This window comes from Fundulus heteroclitus, chromosome 24, assembly GCF_011125445.2.
Source record: "Fundulus heteroclitus isolate FHET01 chromosome 24, MU-UCD_Fhet_4.1, whole genome shotgun sequence".
In the NCBI taxonomy this organism is placed as follows: Eukaryota; Metazoa; Chordata; class Actinopteri; order Cyprinodontiformes; family Fundulidae; genus Fundulus; species Fundulus heteroclitus.
In genome coordinates, this window is record NC_046384.1 from 13,141,634 (window position 1) to 13,148,245 (window position 6,612).

Sequence of the window (6,612 nt, forward strand, 5' to 3'; positions counted from 1 at the left end):
AACCATGGTTCACAGAAGAGAAACGATGCCAAACAGCAGCCTCTTTTTAAAGTGTCTAGTGGTGTCGATCTGTTTATTGTCTTTTATATTTCCCAAAAGACATACAGGCAAGTAACTCAGAAATGTATAAAATGCCAAACAAATCCGGGGGGGAAAAAAATAAAAAATCAACAACTCAAACATTCAAGGTGACAAACATTACAGTGAAAGCACAGTGAGATACAGCTCTTTTAAGTTTGATATCTCAGTAGCTGAGATCCAGTCCAAGAGTCAGCCTCATCCGAGTAAGCGAGTACATTCGAGATCAACATAAAAATAACAGACTTAAAGCCATTATACGAGTTAAAGCATAAGCAAAAGTTAGCTGGAGAACACTTCATCATGGGTGTTTATATTTTCCAAGAATAGCTAGAACTTTTCCCATTTCTTTTTGAATACACAGTATTTTCCCCTCAATCATAAAGGACAGTTTCTCCAAGGCAAGAGAGCTTGATAGTGTAGACATCCAAATTTTACTGCCCTAAACAGTAAATTATGGATCTCTGATCAACTGTATTGATTTTAGTTTGAGTAGGAAAAATTCCTAGAATACACAATTTAGGACAGGGATTGAGTTTCGTACCAACAATAAGTGAAATTTTTTTCCAGGACCTCTTTCCAAAAGATCTGAATCTCAGGACATTCTTCACATTTAGCACATCTATCTGGAATGTCGGGATTAAATTTATTTAGTAATGCCGGAGTAACATATGTTTTCATCAACAATTTGTATTGAATTAAGTTAAAATGAAGTTGTGCTTTCAGACAGGCCTTCTACAGAAGAAACAAACAGGTACCACTATTCTGCCATTAGTGGTGTCGTTTGTACTTAATCATGACTGATTGATCTCATCACCACACCTGTGTTAATGGAGCAATCACTGAAACAATGCTAGCTGGTCCTTTATAAGGCAGGGCTGCAAAGGCATTGAAATGTGTTTTGGGGGATAAAGTTCAGTTTCTAGGCAAATATTGACTTTGCAATTAATTAATTGCTGTCACTCTTTATAACATTCTGGTGTATATTATGCAAATTACCGTTGTAAAAACTAAATACTTTGTAAATATTAACATTTGAAGCATTCTCGATACTTTTGGCCATGACTGTACTTCCCAGTCCCCGACAATGTGCAAGTTAGTAGGTGACTGTTGCTTCGCTGTCCATGCACAAGAAAACCTCTAGTCGGTTCATACTTCCTGAAGTATAACCCCCTCTATGTGTCGTTGTGGAAGTCGGGGAGGGGACACGGCCCCCTCCCTGACCCACCTCAGCAGGAGATCCAGACTCAGCAACGGGCGGGAATTGAACTCAGACACTGCTCCTCTAGCGCCTTACGGTCGCAGAACAACCCCACTACGCCACAAAGTCCTTCACACTCTGACCTGTTCTCGTGGCGCTTTTATCATTTTCTTTTCAACACGTCCCTTTTAATAGCAGCTGTTGATAAAACTAGGAGCGTTTCTCAACTTCACCCACGTGAAGAAAGGCTTCCAGCTTCACCTGGGTTTGAACTCACGTCCTCACGTTTGAAGGCTGACAACACACCCGCCACACCATGAGGGCCTTTTCTCAGTCTAGACCACATTTAGGTACCATTTGAACCTTCAGAAAGCACCAGCATGTTTGAGTTTTGAAAACAAGAACTTCAGCGTTGTGTTTTAACAACGTGAGCAGTTTGTTCATTCTGGGATTTGAACTCCCAACCATCTGAAAACAAGCCTCTCCACCTCTTGAGCCCCTTATAGATAAAACGGGACATTGTGTTTCTTTCAGATATGGTTCCATCTCCAACCAGGTGGAAATTGGTCTTGGTGATCCAGGTACTTGGAGCACTGAGTCCATTCGCTAATGGGTCCATCATAAAACTGATCACTGATGTCAAGGTTCAAGCCATCTGCTCAGCAGGCTGCAAAAAGGGAACTAAAAATAAGTAAAAGTTTCTTGAAATTAGTGTATTTTTCCTTGATTTGAGCAGGTAGATAAGACTATTTGCCAATAGAATGAGATTTTTGCACTTAAAACAGGAGCGATTCATCTCTAAAATAACATAATTAGACATCCTGCACTCGAAATAAGACAATGTAGATGAATTATTCCTATTTTAAGTGCAGAAATCTTATTCCATTGGCAAATAGTCTTATTTACCTGCTCTAATCAAGGAAAAATACACTAATTTCAAGAAATTTTTACTTATTTTTAGTTCTGTTTTTGCAGTGCAGGCTGCGCCACACACACAGCTGACTCTGCTGTGGTTAAATACTTGTGGCTTTGATCGTGGGACTGGAAATTGCGTTTTTCTTTCTGATAGGCTCCTATTATTTGTCAGAACTCAACAAATTGCTCAGGCAGGAGTTAAACACCTTAGGAGATCCCATAATCAGCTGCTCCAAGTAAGTTTCTAAGTTCTTTTTAGTCTTCTTTCCATGTGAAACATAATAAAAATTGTGCATTTCTGGGGGGTGGAAATATCCACACTGCTCCCTTTTTAACCTTGAATTTTAAAGTTGTTCTTCAAAAATCCATAACTTTGTTTAAAACACAGCTTCAGACTGCAGCGTGCCATTATCTCTCCTCTATGCAAGTTGCACCTCAAACTAAGACTTTCTGTGGTCAAAAACCTGCTGGCACAATTCTGGATGAATAATTGATCACGTGTGTTTAAACTGATTTATTTAGCAAAACATCAAATATAATGAAACAGTTGTTGCGGCATCTTTCTTCAGAAGAGCAACTCTTCAGGTTTTTGCCATATTGGTTGAAGTTATGAACCGTTTCAAATTTTAGTTTTGGCCCAAAACCTTCAGGTGTCATAAAGATAGACTTTTAACAAGGAAGTTGTATAAAAGCTGTTTCAGTAAAGTAATGCGTCCAGGTTATTGCATAATATTTGTATTTGTACAGTTTATATCTCCCATTAGAGGTGGAAATTGTTTCAAAATAATTTTTTTGTTTTGTTTTTAAATGACTTATGAGATGTAAAAAAAGGAGATTAGAGCCACATACAGGCAAATTTAAATACATTTAAGTGCTGCAGCGCAGGACTACAAAATAATTAGGTATTAAAATAATTGTGAATAAATTAAATTTCTAGAATGATTTTAAACCTCTACATTATTTCCATGTATTTATAGAGTTTATTATATTTATTCACAATTTCATGTAACTATAACTTTTTCTGTGATACACCTCCTTCAAAAAATATACTTTAACTATATAACCGTAGGGCAAACTATAAACAAAGAACTTTCTACAGTTGTGGCAGGTGAACATAAAAAATCTGAAGCATAAAACACAACCTGAAGCACATTTTATTGCTGTACTTTGCTTTATTGAACAATCACAATCACAGTCGAAGTAATTACAGTTAGTTTGACAAAATGCAACGATTGTAAAACTGTTGATTTTTTTTTTCTTGATTCTCCAGGTTAGTTTAAAAAAAGAAAATGTACAGGCCAGATCTTACCAGGGGGTTCATTTGTGGTTAGTGTTTACTATAAATAAAGGTTGCTGTTGTAGCTGCCCAGAAAACTTACAAGCAAGGGAACAAACCAGTTTTGTGAACATTTACGTCTCATAGCAATAGCAAGACAAAAACATTAAATACAACTCGTGCAGAAAATTAAAAATAAAAAAAAAAACTTCATGCATAATAGTTAGCTGAACATAGTTCAGAGTATCGGATGTGTCATAAGCACAATGCCACGAAGAGGCATTACTTTGGGCCCACGCTCAGTCGCCACACTGACACACAGTGCCAGGAGGCTGAAGAGAAGGCGCTTCTTCAATAAACACAAATAATTCTCTCTCATCAACAATATTGTACAATTAAACATATATTTGTACAATGTGTCACGTTGGACAGGAAAGAAGCCACCGTGCTTTGTGGAGCTAGCTTGTAAATCAACAAGCTCACTCTAGCTAGCCTCCTTGTTAGCCATTTTGAACTTCAAACTAAATTTTAGATTTAAGTTTAATTCCTTTTTTTAATTTAAATACATTATGTTAGGGTTTTGCATTATTAAGAAATATAATAGGGATTTATTTTAGTCTTGTTTTTTCTAAGTGCTTTTTCTTAACTAACTATAGAGGAAAACATCATCAGCGTAGAAACAAATTGTGGGAAACAAATTTTACCAAAAGCATGCTCAGTGCTTTCTAGTCTTTTAATGACTGCTTTCCAATCAGTATTACTATATGAAAAATATCCATGCGTTATTTTAAAAATTTACAAATGCAACTAGTACAGAATACTTTCAGCTGATGTGAAAATTAACTGTTCCTGTTGATAAAGGGAAGAAAGAAGGAATTTAAGCCTTTTTTTACTTGGGATGTAGAGAACTTCATAATTATTATCTTTTCTGTTCCAGAGTCAAAACTAAAATCTAAGTTCCTAAATACGTATTACACCGTGTACTTTTAAGTGTGTAGCCATGACATATGAAAATAATGCTAGTTGGAGAAATTCAAAATGGCCATAGGGATATCGCTTAAATATTATTTGAAACATGGCTGAAGTTCACTGAATTCATAACTTTTGAAGTTGTTTCAAACCTTTTGAAAGAAATTGCTTACGTTCTTTTTTTGTAACTCATATTCCTTAAAAGACCTGACGTAAAGTTTACAGGTTTGCGTACACAACCTCGGTAAAAATCAGGCTGTCAATCACAAAAAAATGGTTATTTACAGCAGCTTGAACTACTATTGCCCACCCTGGTATAGATGTGCAAAAAGCTCTATTGGTGTTACATTTTTAAATTATTGTTGTCAAAATTAGCTTGCTTTCATGAGTAGATTTGTTCCCATTTCTTGGCTTAGTCATTAATTGCATGTTTACCCATGTTTCCCATTTTGAAGGGTATCACGCCATATTTATACCCCGGATAAATGGAAAGTCTTGGTTCACTCATTCAAAAATACTAATTATTGTGATGATTGGCAAGTATTAATTATATTGCTTCCGTTACTGTTATTTCATACAAATTGTTTGGAAGGGGCACTGCGAAAAAGGGAACTAAAAGTAAGTCAAATTTTCTTGAAATGAATGTATTTTTCCATAATTTAAGCAGGTAAATAAGACTATTCTCATTTCAAGGGCAGGATGTCTAATTATCTTATTGTAGGGGTAAAAATACTCATTCCATTGGCAAATAGTCTTATTTACCTGCTTAAATCATGGAAAAATACATTAATTTCAAGAAAATTTGACTTACTTTTAGATCCCTTTTTGCAGTGGGGCTATATAGGTGGGAATTTAAATAAATAGATATAAAAGATGTACTCAAATTCAATCAATCAATCAAATTTTATTGTCAATTACAATTTGCATTGCAATCGAAACAATAAAAATTTGAAAATTAGAAGCAAGATTTTTCTCAATTATTTAGCGTATGTTACTGCAATAAAAACTGCTTTGTTTTTACACATCTTTACCAGTGTTGTCAATACCAAAATAGAGCCAGCTAAAAAAAAAGGTAATGTAGTTGATACGTAAAGATAGCAGGTCTACAACTATTTTAAAAAATATAGATATTTAAATGAGTGGTCTCAAAGCTATTTTTAAGAATAAAAATCGTACGACTGTGGTAAAAACTGAAGTGTCATAATTGCTCTTTGTCATATAGCAATACATCAATAGTGCTTGATAGACACGCATCAACAAGTCCTTGTACTGTATATAACATCAGCGACTTAGTTCATGATACAATTTGTATCAAACAGGGTTTTTTTCTCCGTCTGGCGTGAATTCAGCTGGGATCTGCTCCAGACGACAGAGAACACTACTGTCCAGAAAGCAAAGGAGGAAACGGTTAAATATATTTACATTTGCTGTCCATGAGGCGTCTGAACTGAAGCAGATAACCAGAGTCGGCCCCCAAAATTTAAGGGCCTAAAGAGAAATAGAGAGAAATAGAGAGAGATAGAAAGAGAAAGAGAGAGAGAGAGAGAGAGAGATGTCCCTTACTAAAACTAAGGTACACAGGACAGGGTCACCCATCTCTACGGCTTACAACTCTGACCAAAAAGACTGTCGTCTCTATAAAACAACATTTTTAACACCCTTTTCTTCTTTTTTTTTTTTTCTTAACAATCACGGAAAAACAAAACCAACCAACACACACGAAAAGATCGACACAATTAACAGACCAAGTACCAGAGAATGAGCTGTAGCACAAAGATCTCTAATGTGGATGAGGCCAAACATTAAAACATCTGTGGCGACAATTTAACGTGAACAAACTATTGCCTTTTTAAAAGGGCCTCGCAGATTTAGTCAAAGCAAATTCGTCATCCAAGCCACTGGATTCTGATTAGCTCACTGGAAAGGAAGTACAAGAAGTTAACTGTCTGAATTAATTAACGTTAATTTGGTTTCTTTTAGCTTAATGTCACCACAATCCAATCAAGACACAAAATAATGTCAGACTATTGCGTTGGCAGCCTTTATATCCAATGTATTTAGTACATCACTGCAAAAACGGAACTAGAAATAAATAAAATATTCTTTAAAATTAATGCATTCGTCCTTGATTTGAGCAGGTAAATAAGATGATTTGCCAATGGAATAAGATTTT